Source organism: Panulirus ornatus, chromosome 42, assembly GCF_036320965.1.
Source record: "Panulirus ornatus isolate Po-2019 chromosome 42, ASM3632096v1, whole genome shotgun sequence".
NCBI lineage: Eukaryota > Metazoa > Arthropoda > Malacostraca > Decapoda > Palinuridae > Panulirus > Panulirus ornatus.
The window spans coordinates 28,836,610-28,852,167 of record NC_092265.1 but is presented as its reverse complement, the minus strand read 5'-3'; the positions used below and the strand labels follow the sequence as shown (position 1 = coordinate 28,852,167).

Genomic DNA, 15,558 nt, shown 5'->3' with positions numbered 1-15,558 from the left:
AGATAAACAATGAAACAGTTTACATGGATTAGTAATATTACAGCCAATTTTGTTGTCACTAGACTGGTGAAGCCATAATGCAAGAATAAACTGGAGTCCAAATATAAGAATCAAAAGTACAAAATGCGTTGTGAAAACTGGTACCAGAATGAAATAATTAAACACAAGATGATAGACATCATCATAAAACATGGGAAATCCATGAAATAAAATCATCAATGGAATAATCATAGTTACACACATATGAATATTTCATGCAGTTTCAAGGAAAAACAAACTAGCTCAACTAAATACTTTAATGTGGAAACGTGAGGAAAAGAGAAAAGCTTTGGAAATGTTTTACATCTTGTACGACATTGTTACTTCACAGTGAGAGTATTCGCTTATACAGGGACATCTTGGGGCTTAGCGAGGCTATTCCTTTCAAATTACAGTCTGCTTACACCATCCAAATATATAAGTACGAATGGAAAATTTAAGTAGGCTAAACATTAAATGAAAACATCAGGGGAGACCCATTATGAAGAAGAGCAAAATAACTTGTCAGCTTTACCTTTTACAGCAGATAATATCTGAAGAATTAATTTCAATGAGTCCTTAACTTTATAGAGATGCAGAAGTGTCTTGTTCCTCTGAAAAATATAAAAAACAAAATGCTAATCAGCAGCGTAGTTACAAGAGGATGGAGGGTAGGCCCCAGGAACCACCAACTGTTTAGGGTTTTTATGATATCCAATTCTGCCTAGCTCCTAGGTTGCCATCCAGTCAATTTGGCCGTGATAATCTTGGCAAATCTATCCCCAAGGGTCCTAGATATCTAAACTCCAGTGGTAAATAGCACCTCGATTTAACTCAAAATATCACATATTGTTTACTTGACACTTATAGAGCCTAGCTTTCATGTGGTAATCAATAAGATTTGAAAAAGAACTTTGTCTGAATACAACACAGACACTTTAAACAGCTAATGTTAGAAATGAAAAGAAAAGTACTAATCAATAATAACAAATATAAACAAACCGTAACTTTTATTCTGTCCCTTACCACCATGCATGTCTGTTCAAACAAAACAAACTGACCAAAAATATTTCTTTATGAACGTCTCGATTAACTAGAATTTCCCAAGAAACAATAACATATAGGAGAAGTTTTAGTCTGCAAACAAAACAAATACTTAAAACAGCTAACACAAAAGTAAAAAATAGATATCATAAATGATCATAAATTAAAGCCAGTAACTATCAATAGCTGTCGCTTACACTCACGAATGGCTGACCCGTACCATATTTTGGTCTTCCGCTTCACGTACAAATCTTGACCTATAATAATTCTAAATTATAATTACTATAATTTTCTTTAATCGTTATATTACAATTTTCTTCTGTTAATAATTAGTATAAGAAACACAAACAAAAACTGTAGAACTATCAGAAGACAAATTTCAGGCAGCAACTATGAACAAGCGGGAAGGTTTGATCATTTCTCTCCTGCTCCTGCCTCTCTCTCCGTCTGCCATATGGCCTTCCCATACACCAAGATGTATATATATATATATATTTATCAGGCCAATTCCCTGATCAACTTTCTTAACGTAGGTTGCATAAAATATACAAAATCACTACACTCACTACAGGTTACTATATTATACGAAATAATTTCATAGATTTTTGTTTATTCTCCATAGATTTGAGACACTTTAAAAGCCTAGCTTGTATACTAAGATTTTCGTCCTCTGAGCGAAGCCATACAATAATCGTCCTTATCTACTCTGAGCATTGGATAGCCTCCTGATGATCAAGATTGCTGTTTTGGTTGTCCGTTTCCCTTGTTACTGCTGCGCCTCACTGCACACCTTACATGAGTGCCTTCCACAGTATTAGGGACAGCTGCTGGGCCTCACTGTAGCTACTTCTGGGACGGTTGCCAATCTTCCTCGTATTCCCTCATGACCACAGCGCCAAACCGACTCCCGCCATCAGGCCGAAACGCACAAACATTTCTGACAAAATTGAGACAACCGATTTCGTGTCAGTTTTGACACCAAGTGAATTCATACGACAATTACGCTCAAGATGCTTGGTTTTTCGTTCATGGATTGAACAGAAGCAACCAACGATGGTTGCTACTGCCCAATCCATGAAGTCCCCCCCACCACGGAAAGGTAACCAAGCTTCGGGGGGGATGGGTGTTTACCCTGACGCCAACGGAGAAACTCAATACAATATTTTTATTATAACTTTCCTTAATCTTGAAAAATGAATCAATGAGAGGGATGAATAGCCCCAGCCATATGAAGATTGGCTAACCGTATCCTTGCACATTGTGTAGAAAGTGATGTCTTTGAGGGTTGCTTTGTGGAAGGCACGGTAGCGTCATAAGGGTTTCATTTTTTCTTTGAAGACGAAGGAAATTATCCCCGTGAATTTATGTATTTTTTTTTTTGGGGGGGGGGGCGGGATAATGTTCCCATTTTTTTTCTTTCTTTTTCAACGTCCATACGTAGATACTATGTGTCATCCACTACTGGGAGAAAGCCAGACTTCCGCCAGATTAACGTAATCCTTGGTGAGGCGAAACTAAAGTTGTCTTGGTGTTGGTTCCTCAGTGATAACCCAAACACAAACACAAACACACCTCCAGTGTCCACTCTAGGGCCGTGTTCTCCTGCAGCACCAGCAGGAAGAAAGAACTCAGGTTCCTCACCAACTGAATCTTTTGGCACGGGGAGCGTGTGTCATCTCGACACGCCTTTTAACGCCCGTACGTGGTGCGGAGTGCAGTCGGTCTGTAACGTAGGACATGTCATGTGTTATTGGTCCCAGTCGGTCTAGAACGCTGGGCCTGGCATGTGTTGGGGGACCAAGTCGGTTTTGAATGGTGGGCCTGACGTGTGTTGGAGGACCAAGTCGGTCTTGAATGGTGGGCCTGACAGGTCTTGAGACCTGCCATGTCTCCCTGAAGGTGGGCCTGACAAGTGTGGTGGGCTGCATTTCCTCATGGATGGTGGGTCTGGTAGGGAGTGTGGGCTGCAGTGCCACTTGAGTGGGCGAGGTCACTTGGTCAGCATCAGTGGGACGGTGAGGTTTCACTTTTGCACAGCGACCGTTGACGGAGAGTGGTGTCACGTCGGCAAGAAGTGCCTTCTTGTAGGAGGCATAGCAGGAGTACTGGATGACGGCAATCCCGCGGTGGTTCTCGTAGGTCGTGTAGGACTGCATGTCGAAGCGAACGATGTCGCCGAACTGCTTGAAGAATTCCCAGACGTTCGTCCTTGAGATTTTGTATGGAACGTTGACGACCCTGATGGTATACCTCTGCAGGACGGTTTTGAGAACCCCTTGCAACTGCTCGTTGGTGGGCACGATGACATGTATGTCGTCATCATCGCAGCCCAACTCATCTATATGTGGGAGTCGGGTCTCGTGTGGTGGACGGTCCAGCAAATCCTCCTCATCGTGGAAAGGCAGGTAGGCCTGGTCAAGGAGGGCGACCCAGAGCACCTGCTGCTGCTCGACCACCTCCACAACTGAGCTTTGTGCAAAATCTTCCATGTTGAAGATACTATGATTACGTTGTGCACTTTACGAAGTAACCTCGGTTATCCTTGTATGTCCACAAATATAGTGAGTCTATATTGATATGGAAAAATATAGTAAGGTACCCCCATGCTCTAATATCCCACATAGAAATAAAAGCATAGTCGACTTCATACAAACAAAAGCATGTCGACTTCGGCGATTTTGAATGCAGAGACCATCTAAAATATTGTAGGTGGGTTAATGGTTGTTACATGGTGACCAGGGGTACAGGTGGATGGGACAGACTGGATATAGTGAAGATCGATAGGTGGGACAGACAGGGTATAGTGAACATCCATAGATGGGACAGACTGGGTACAGTGAAGATCGATAGGTGGGACAGACAGGGTATAGTGAATATCCATAGATGGGACAGACTGAATACAGTGAAGATTGATAGATGGGACAGACAGGGTATAGTGAATATCCATAGATGGGACAGACTGGATATAGTGAAGATTGATAGATGGGACAGACAGGGTATAGTGAATATCCATAGATGGGACAGACTGAATACAGTGAAGATTGATAGATGGGACAGACAGGGTATAGTGAATATCCATAGATGGGACAGACTGAATACAGTGAAGATTGATAGATGGGACAGACAGGGTATAGTGAATATCCATAGATGGGACAGACTGGATATAGTGAAGATCGATAGGTGGGACAGACAGGGTATAGTGAACATCCATAGATGGGACAGACTGGGTACAGTGAAGATTGATAGATGGGACAGAGAGGGTATAGTGGATATCCATAGATGGGACAGACTGGGTACAGTGAAGATTGATAGATGGGACAGACAGGGTATAGTGGATATCCATAGATGGGACAGACTGGGTACAGTGAAGATTGATAGATGGGACAGAGAGGGTATAGTGGATATCCATAGATGGGACAGACTGAGTACAGTGAAGATTGATAGATGGGACAGACAGGGTATAGTGGATATCCATAGATGGGACAGACTGGATATAGTGAAGATCGATAGATGGGACAGACAGGGTATAGTGAATATCCATAGATGGGAGAGACAGGGTGTAGTGAAGATGCATACATGGGACTAACAGGGTACAGTGAAGATTCGTAGATGGGACAGACAGGGTATAGTGAAGATCCATAGATGGGACAGACAGGGTATAGTGAAGATGTGTTGATGGGACACACATTATAATGAATTGATTGATGGGACAGACAGGGTATAGTGAAGATTGGTCGATGACCAATCAACTACCGCGGAGGCGTAGCACAGAAATTATTGGGCCGCAGAGAACCAATCACAAATCGCAAGCAGCAGCGGTCCACCAATGGGAAGTCGACGCACAGTAGCGCTGCCCAAGTGGCTACCTGGGAAACAATATGGAGGAGTGGCCACGCCCGGACACTGGTACTAGTACTTTTAACAATGTTATATGGTTGTGAGGCATGGGCTCTCGATAGTGTTGTGGGAAGGAGGATGGAGGTTTCGGAAATGAAATGTTTGAGGAATGTATTTAGTGTGAGGCGGCTTGATCGAGTAAGTAATGAAAGGCATGTTTACCAAATGGCGTCCTAGCTACGTTATATTTCTCTCTTGTGTCTCCCCTGATGATGTGATTATTACACGAAGGTGCACTTGGGAACTTACCGTGTTTCATTTTCCCCGTGGACTCATAGGAATATATATATATATATATATATATATATATATATATATATATATATATATATATATATATATATCCCTGGGGATGGGGGAGAAAGAATACTTCCCACGTATTCCTTGTGTGTCGTAGACGGCGACATTAAAGGGAGGAAGCGGGGAGCTGGAAATCCTCCCCTCTCGTTTTTAGTTTTTCTTAAGAAGGAACAGGGAACGGGGCCAAGTGAGGATTTCTCTCAAAGGTTCAGTCCTCTGTTCTTAACGCTACTTCGCTAACGAGGGAAATAGGGAGGAGTGGGTGAGGGATGGGTTGTGTGTGGCCAGCAAGTAGGTGTTGCCGCCATATTGGAAAAGTTAGTTAATTACGCACATCATGACGTAGCATAACATAAACAATTTAACATTTTATGAATAGTAGGGACGTTGCTTAGTAATTTAGGACACTATGAACTAATGTTTTGTTTTATTTAGCAATTACAGGTGAGCAACTGATAGTAATCTTGGGACATGTGGCATCTTTCCCCAGCCCCTCCAGCCCACACTCTCACTCCTTCATACCCACTCACCTCAAGCTTGGTCACAGCAAATTTGTAAGTTATCTATAATTTTGTTCCCTCCAGAATAACATAACATTTTGTTAGTGCTTTTGGAAGCATCTAGAATAAGCGGGGCAGTGTAATGTGGGGTTATAAAAGTGTCAGCAATGTGGCATCACAGGCGGCAGCGTCAGCGAGCACATCCACCTTAATTCATCAAAGGAAGTAAGTTATTTAACAACTAATGGTGGCCAGCCAAATGTATTATGTCTATAAAACGAATAAAACTTAAAATATGGACTTATGAATTGCTTTCTATTAAGAGAAACTCTGCAAATACAAAGAAGACCTGGGGACGCGAGAGGAGGAGGTAGTTGCCAGATACCGCGATATTTGTCCAAAACATTTTACAGACTATGACGTCACTACTTGAGACAATGTACCGGCTGGAGTGATGACGTCATGGAGGTTGACGTCACCAGGTGTGTTGTTGTAGCTGGAGTATTGTTAGTGTTGTGGCAGGTGACCGTCATCTTATTTCCAATCAGCCAGCCACAGTGGTTCACTACCATCCTGGATGGTGGTCAAAATATAGTCAACAATATTAGTAATGATGGCGTTATTTTAGGTGACATTAATGGCGGCAACTGTATTGGTGAGTTGGCGACTCATATAATAATGTGAGAGAAGTTGTCTTATGGTCACGTGAGTACCTGACCTTGTTCAAATGACAATGTTAATATATCATTATCATCATCATCTATGTGTAGTGATGATGATGATGATGAATGATGGTGTAAACATGACCCAGAAAGATGGGCCAGGAAGATGGTGGCTATTAGACACATTGGTTGTGGCAAGAAATATTGTGGAGACAAAGTTAGCGTTGTAACATATAGAACATGGGAGACCTGCACCCACACCCACCTACCTACCCACCCAGCCAACCACCCAGCCACCCAGCCACCCAGCCACCCAGCCACCCACCCAGCCACCCAGCCACCCAGCCAGCCAGCCACCCACCCAGCCACCCACCCAGCCAGACACCCACCCACCAACCCACCCACCCACCAACCCACCCACCAACCCACCAACCCAGCCGCCCACCAACCCACCCAGCCACCCACCCACCCACCAACCCACCCACGCACACAACTGACCCCCAGCCACCCAGCCACCCAGCCACCCACCCAGCCAGCCAGCCACCCAGCCAGCCAGCCACCCAGCTAGCCAGCCAGCCAGCCACCCAGCCACCCAGGGTGAGCCACATAACATGTAGCAGAGGAGGATGGGACAGCTGGTGTAGCAGGTCGACCAGCTGCTCTCCTTCTGGCAGCTGGTCGTTTTCTGTGATGAGAAAACGTTCTCTACTGACGCCCCGTACAGCAGCAGGTCAGGTTGGGCCACAACCAAGAGCCGGCCGGAGCCATTTGATCTCGTCGTCCACAAGTGCCCCATCCACAGGTGTGGGTGGGTGGGTGGGTGAGTGGGTGGGTGGGTGGGTCGGTGGGTCGGTGGGTGGGTGAGTGGGTGGGTGGGTGGGTCGGTGGGTCGGTGGGTGGGTGGGTGGGTGGGTCGGTGGGTCGGTGGGTGGGTGGGTGGGTGGGTGGGTGGGTCGTTGGGTGGGTGAGTGGGTGGGTGGGTGGGTCGGTGGGTGGGTGGGTGGGTGGGTGGGTGGGTGGGTGGGTGGGTCGGGGTGTTAAGGTGTGGTTTGAGCCCCACTGGGGAATGTTGACCCGGCCAACCACATGACCTGACCTGACCTGACCTGAACCCCACTGAACATATCTCCTGAATCCAGACTTGCCACATCACTGATGATGATGACGTCAACACATCATGACGTCATCATCATCATCATGTCATCACTGATGATGACGTCAACACCACCACATCACACTTGCTGAGGTCATCATCATCATCATGATGTCATCACTGATGACGTCAACACCACCACATCACACTTGCTGAGGTCATCATCATCATCATGTTATCACTGATGACGTCAACACAAGACACTTGGTGACGTCATCATCATCATCATGTTATCACTGATGACGTCAACACATGACACTTGGTGAGGTCATCATCATCATCATCATGATGTCATCAGTGATGACGTCAACACCACCACATGACACTTGGTCATGACGTGGTGTTGGTAGTCTTGTGTTGATGAGGTCAGGTCAGGTCAGGTCAGGTCAGGCAGGTTTGGTGGCCGGGTGATTCTAAATATGGCTTCCTCCTCGTCCTCGTCCTCGTCCTGGTCGTCCGTTGTTGTTCTCTGGTGATCGAGATATGATGATATACCAGTAATTGCTGTGTCACATACAACATACCATCATTATTGTTGCATCAAGACAAATGGCTTCCTACAAGTAGCATTTGTTGATGATTTAGGATTAAATGATGATGATGACATCCACAGATAATGGTGGTTGCCGGTGAGGCCAAACTAGAAAGTTATATATCATTGTTCTTCATGTCCTCACACATCTCACGTTTGTGCTCACCTGACCCACCACAATCACCTGCAATGATCCAGCACTAATACACCATCCTATGGGTATCCCAGTGTCCCAGGTATGGGTATCCCAGTGTCCCAGGTATGGGTATCCCAGTGTCCCAGGTATGGGTATCCCAGTGTCCCAGGTATGGGTATCCCAGTGTCCCAGGTATGGGTATCCCAGTGTTCCAGGTATGGGTATCCCAGTGTCCCAGGTATGGGTATCCCAGTGTCCCAGGTATGGGTGTCCCAGGGATCTTTCTTCCATGGTTCTTAAATCTTGGTGGAATGGTTGAGCCAGTTCCTCAGTTAGGTTGTCTGGCCAAGTGGGTGTGGAGGTAATGCACTTTGATGTTCATTTTACAGCCAAGTTGAGGGAAAGAAGATGGCAGGTTCTCCACTAGTTCAGGGTAGTTATCTGCTTTATGGTGACCAAGACAATTCCTTACAACCACAGTGAACGAAGACCATGCCTCTGCCTCAACATTGGTCATTGAATCTTGGAAATGTGGGTCTTTCATGAGTTCCATGATTTGTGACCCGTCGACAATACCTGCCTTCACCTTCTCCATGATCAGCGCTGGACATTTTATGCCTGTGTAGTCAAAGCAGAGTGTCCTTCTTTGTTCCAAACCTTCACAAACTGTTTCATTAAACCTAGTTTGATGTGCAGTGGTGGTACAATGATCTTATCTCTGTCAACCAAGGGTTCTGCCATTACATTCTTGTCTCCAACCAACATGTTTTCTCTCAGAGACCATTGTTTTCTCAGCCAGTGCTCATCCTCAGCTCTACTATCCCAGAGACAGATAAAGCAGGACTACTTGTTGTACCCACTCTGCTGACCCAGGAGAAAAGTCACCATCTTAAGATCCACACACATTAACCATTGGTCATGGTGGTATGATATCTTGTGTAAGACCAGGACGATTGTGTCCTGCTGTTCACTCATCATAGTTGAACCACCAATTGGGAGTGATCCATATTTGTTGTCATTGTGTAGAAGCACAACATTTTAAGCTCCACTTAGAACTACCTAAGCTCGTGAGTGGTCCATTTATTGATAATTGCATTATCTGAAAACCTGTATCTACTGGAAGGAAATGAAGGTCATAATCTTAGTCAGTGGCGTAAATATACCTTGATTCATGTCCAAAATCTGAGACACCAAAATGGTTTTATATATTTCCTCCCCAATATATATATATATATATATATTTCTTTCAAACTATTCGCCATTTCTCGCATTAGCGAGGTAGCGTTAAGAACAGAGGACTGGGCCTTTGAGGGAATACCCTCACCTGGCCCAATTCTCTGTTCCTTCTTTTGGAAAATTGAAAAAAAAAAAAAAAAAAAAAAAAACCCGAGAGGGGAGGATTTCCAGCCCCCGCTCCCTCCCCTTTTAGTCGCCTTCTACGACACGCAGGGAATACGTGGGAAGTATTCTTAATCCCCTATCCCAGGGATTATATATATATATATATGTATGTGCATTATTACATGACAGCTAGAGACTGAGTGTGAACGAATGGGGCCTTTGTTGTCTTTTCTTAGCGCTACCTCGCACACATGAGGGGGGAGGGTGTTGTTATTCCATGTGTGGCGGAGTGGCGATGGGAATGAATAAAGGCAGACAGTATGAATTATGTACATGGGTATATATGTATATGTCTGTGTGTGTACATATATGTATACATTGAGATGTGTAGATATGTATATGTACTGTGTGTGTGGACGTTTATGTATACACATGTGTATGTGGGTGGGTTGGGCCATTCTTTAGTCTGTTTCCTTGCGCTACCTCGCTAACGCGGGAGACAGCGACAAAGCAAAATGAATAAATAGGAAGTGAAGTGTTTTAGATATCTGGGAGTGGATCTGGCAGCGGATGGAACCATGGAAGCGGAAGTGGATCATAGGGTGGGGGAGGGGATGAAAATTCTGGGAGCCTTGAAGAATGTGTGGAAGTCGAGAACATTATCTCGGAAAGCAAAAATGGGTATGTTTGAAGGAATAGTGGTTCCAACAATGTTGTATGGTTGCGAGGCGTGGGCTATGGATAGAGTTGTGCGCAGGAGGATGGATGTGCTGGAAATGAGATGTTTGAGGAGAGAATGAGTGAGGAAAGATTGACCAAGAGGATATATGTGTCGGAGGTGGAGGGAACGAGGAGAAGAGGGAGACCAAATTGGAGGTGGAAAGATGGAGTGAAAAAGATTTTGTGTGATCGGGGCCTGAACATGCAGGAGGGTGAAAGGAGGGCAAGGAATAGAGTGAATTGGAGCGATGTGGTATACCGGGGTTGACGTGCTGTCAGTGGATTGAATCGGGGCATGTGAAGCGTCTGGGGTAAACCATGGAAAGCTGTGTAGGTATGTATATTTGCGTGTGTGGACGTATGTATATACATGTGTATGGGGGTGGGTTGGGCCATTTCTTTCGTCTGTTTCCTTGCGCTACCTCGCAAACGCGGGAGACAGCGACAAAGCAAAAAAAAAAAAAAAAGAATAAATATATAAATGTATATATATATATATATATATATATATATATATATATATATATATATATATATATATATATATATATATATATATATATATATATATATCAAAAAAACCTACGATCTACTTTACAAGACAAACGAGTAATTCAGAAGTTTGGCTACATTGAATTTCATAATTTCGATGAGAGAGAGAGAGAGAGAGAGAGAGAGAGAGAGAGAGAGAGAGAGAGAGAGAGAGAGAGAGAGAGAGAGAGATACAGTCTGGGCCCAGCCCGAGCTGTAGGGGATAGAAGACCTCCAAGATAACACTAGCCAGACTCTAAGAACATTTAACATCATAAGAACATTATCCAGTTGTCTTTTACTTATCAGGAAATACGTTTGTATGCAACTCTTAGCTGATAAGAGATGTTTGATCTCTTATCACCCAGAACTCACCACGAGGAGGTGGTTGCATGTCGAGTTCCATAATTTTTTCCCGTTTTAAATAAATATTTTAATTTCCTCTAAAATAAAGGTCTATCCCGCTTTAAGCTATGTAAAGATAATAATTTCCTCTAAAACAAAGTTCTTTCCCATTATATTACAAGTAAAATTTCCTCTAAAACAAAGTTCTTATTGTGAGGTAGATAGTTGAGGAAGGGCACCTCATTTCCTGCCCTTCCTCTGGTTCCGTTGGCCCCCTCCTCTGGTACGCCTCCGGCGGACTGACCTCATCACCTTCTTCAGCTCACCAATAATAAGTGGCAGAGCTGGTCTCTCTGAGGGGTCGCTGTGGGTCGCTGTTTGGTAAAGATCCTGGAGGCTTTCCCGCACACCCTGCTTCCTGACCAGGATGGACACGTGCCTCATTAGATGCCCAAAAGAGAAGACGTCACTGGCTGGGGAGACCGGCTTGCGCTCCCTGACCTCAGGGGCCAACCACAGGTCAGGAACATTGTACTCAACGCAGCTTCCCTTCTTAACGCTCAAGCCGAAGTCGATGATGTGAAACTCTGGCTTGTCACCCATCGTCACGGTCACATTCTCGACCTTGACGTCATTATGGACAATGTTTTTCTTATGGATTTCCATCAGCCGACGAGCGACCATGATGGCGGACTCGACCAGTTCCTCGTCCGACCGACATGTTCTCATGAACTTATCATAAGGCTGGCCAGTGTGGCTTAAGATGATCAGTGGGGGATTGCGGCACACTGCTCGAAGGAGAGGGGCTCCTCCAGCCCCAGCCAGTCTCCTGTGAATGTCGGCTTCATCCATAAGACTTTTCGAACTCACTCCGTCGAGAAGGGTTTTGATGACGCAACACGATCCACGGAACAACACCGTTTCAATCTTAGCGTTGCCTCCCCGACCCACCTCTCTCATGACCACCAGGTCATTTACATCCTTCTGGGTCAATTTTACAACTGGAACGCTCATTTTGATTCCGGCCTGAGGTGCACTTACCAAATTTTCTTCTTGCCGGAGAGTGTGAGAGGAGATGTTGTCGGTACGGAGTCCCATCCTCAAATGATTACACTTCTCTCGCCGCCGGCCTTATATACCCCTGGGTCATGTGACCTCACATAACCAGATCTATCCAGATTAAATCCCATACAAATCCGGATATGTAGACGGATTTATTTAGTTTTGTTGCGATCATTAGTTGATGAAATCTAAAGGTGTCGAAGAAATAGTCAAGATGGCCAATGGTGTTGAGAGTGTAGTGAAGATGGCTATAGATGTTGATGGATCTAAATAGTTTCGAAATACCAATACTTTTTGAATCAATTAATCATCATAAATACTAATAAGACGAAAAACACTTTGACGAAAATTTAGCCATTTTCAAGCATCGAAATAAAAGGATATGAGGTAAATGGCTTTTAGCAAATCGTTGTTGAATAGTAAACAGTTACTTTCTGAGAACACACACACACACACACACACACACACACACACACACACACACACACACACACACACACACACACACACACACATACACACACACACACACACACACACACACACACACACACACACATATACACACACACACACGCACACACACACACACACATACACACACACAAACCTAGAGAACATAGCATGAAATTAGGACAATATTGTTCAAATATATTCAGAGAAGTAATTTTAAAGTTTATATAAGAGTGGTTGATGAATGGAATAAGAAGAATGAGGCCATGGTTAAGGCAGATACCATATATGAATCTTACAAGTTGTATAATAGTACGGAATATTCTAGATATTTGGCCTCGCGAGTGTAGAACTCTCTCCTCACACAGTAAAAATAGGTCATTACACACTCACAGATTCAGAGGTTATCACGTTGAAGGAGAGGTGAAAACTGAGGATTCAAATCAAAGAGCAATAAGAAGCGTCATGATGAGATGGGAGAGGGAATTGGTAGATTGAAAAATATAGTTTAATCTAAAACATGAACGGTAAATCACTTCGACTGAAGAAAGACAAGTGGAAAACATATAAAATGAAAGACCAAAGAGAAGAATTTAGGAAATCTGGGATAACATCTAATGTGAGGAAACACGATTTCACCAAATGAGCTTTAGTTAAGGCCTCTGGCACAGTGTAAGTATATATATATATATGTATATATATATATATATATATATATATATATATATATATATATATATATATATATATATATATATATATATATATATATATATATACTTATGTGTGTGTGTCTGTGTCTGTGTACGGATAAACTTTAATGCTGGCCAGGGTGTACTGGTGATGCCTTTGACCTAAAATATACGTTCAAGCCCTTAGGCTTATCATGATCTTCACTACAACTCATCTTCATATGACCTTATCTTGACTAAGCTCGTTTCAAGGAAGGCTTTAGATTTTACCCGCTCACACAAACAACGTACTTACACGGGGCACCACGAGGGCAAATAGATGATTACACACACCTACACACCACCACCACCACTAATAATACACAGAGAAATAGCCTTTTCGGTCGGCTTTGGATCCGCCCTTGAACGTAGTTTGGAGGATTTGGGGGATCAGATCAATGGGGTTAAGTTCACTACAACCTCATATTCACTAAAGTGTATCTTCACTACTAGCTTATTCTCACTAAATTATATCTTCGCTATACCCTCTTTTTCACTACACCGTTATTTTTACCATACCATCATCATCGTACTCCCTGATGTTCACTAAAAGTAGTTCTTATCTTCACTACATAATCATTTTGAATAAACTTTACTCTTTGATATCCCTTATCTCTACTACATTCGTATCTTCACTGCATTCGTATCTTCACTACAACCTATCTTGACAATATCCTTATCATCACTATACTCTTCTTCACTACACTCTCATCTTAACATCATCCTTCTGTTTACCGAACTTAGGTCAAAGTCTGACTTGAACGTAGCTTTGGAAAGTTTGTGTTCCTCATTGTGTTACCTCCTTATTATCATTGTAAAGGCAATTGTCACCACTCCCTAACTAAACCCTCATCGTCACTACACTCTCATCATTATCATTACTTCTTGATGTTCAATACAAAATTTCAACATACATATTTATCTTCACCACAGAATAATTTTCATTGCACCTTAATCTTCATTACTCCTTGTTTCAGCTACATCCGTATCTTCCATTCATTCTTATATCTTATATTAGTTACTTCTTTACAATATCTTTATATCTTCTCTGTTCCGTCTTTTGGAAAATTGAAAATGAAAGGGAAGGATTTCCAGCCTCCCGCTCCCTCCCCTTTTAGTCGCCTTGTACGACACACAGGGAATACGAGGCAAGTATTCTTTTTTCCCTATCCCCAGGGATAACAGCATCTGGTGTTCCCAGACGGTCACCCATCCAAGTACTAACCAGACCCAACGTTGCTTAACTTCCCTGATCGGACGATATATGTATATATATATATATATATATATATATATATATATATATATATATATATATATATATATATATATATATATATATATATATACATATATATATATATATATATATAAGTATATATATATATATATATATATATATATATATAAGACAAAATAATGAATCTCATAAATAAAAAAATGGAAGCGCCGGGGTTTGAACCCGGGTCCTCTCGCATGCCAAGCGAGCGCTCTACCACTGAGCTACGCCCCCAAGAACATTTTCTGGCACTTAGTATTATATAAAAGACTGAGATAACCACGGCAAAATACTGTTTGACCGACCGTTGCCGACTAGCCGGCAAAATAACCACAGCGTAAATCTCCATGTTGCTGTCGTGTTTTCCTCTCAATTTTCCACGAAGAAATGAGTTTTACTTTTTTATTTTCGTTGCAATAGACTGGAACTAAGCAATAGACTGGAACTAAGCAATAGACTGGAACTAAGCAATAGACTAGAACTAAGCTGACCTGGTATGAGGTCAGAGCCCTCATTATCATCCCTGCTAACTACCGGAAGCAGATTAAGTCGTTCCACAACCGATGTCCGGCCCATGTTAACTCTGATGTGCCCAGCAGTTGGAGGAGGATCGCCAGAAGCTTCTGGAAGATTTCAAGGACGTCTTGGTGGACCTGACCCTTTCAGATAAGGTCGAAAACCCCAATTTATTGTGAAGATCTTCACTATAACGTTGGACGAACATATTGAATGTTGCACACATGTGATGCGGACAAAATGAAAAAAGAAAAAGACAAAAAATATGTCTGGTGTGGGTCTCGAACCCACGACCTTGAGTGTGTGAGACTCACGCTCTACCACTGAGCTAACCAGAC

At 43.1% G+C, this 15,558-nt stretch overlaps 1 non-coding gene across 1 annotated transcript; it reads right to left on the bottom strand.

Annotated features, from left to right (window-relative positions):
- Positions 1 to 15,486: 15,486 nt before the first annotated feature.
- On the bottom strand, positions 15,487 to 15,558 carry TRNAV-CAC (transfer RNA valine (anticodon CAC)). Its single transcript has one exon. It is a non-coding gene; the product is annotated as a tRNA-Val (tRNA).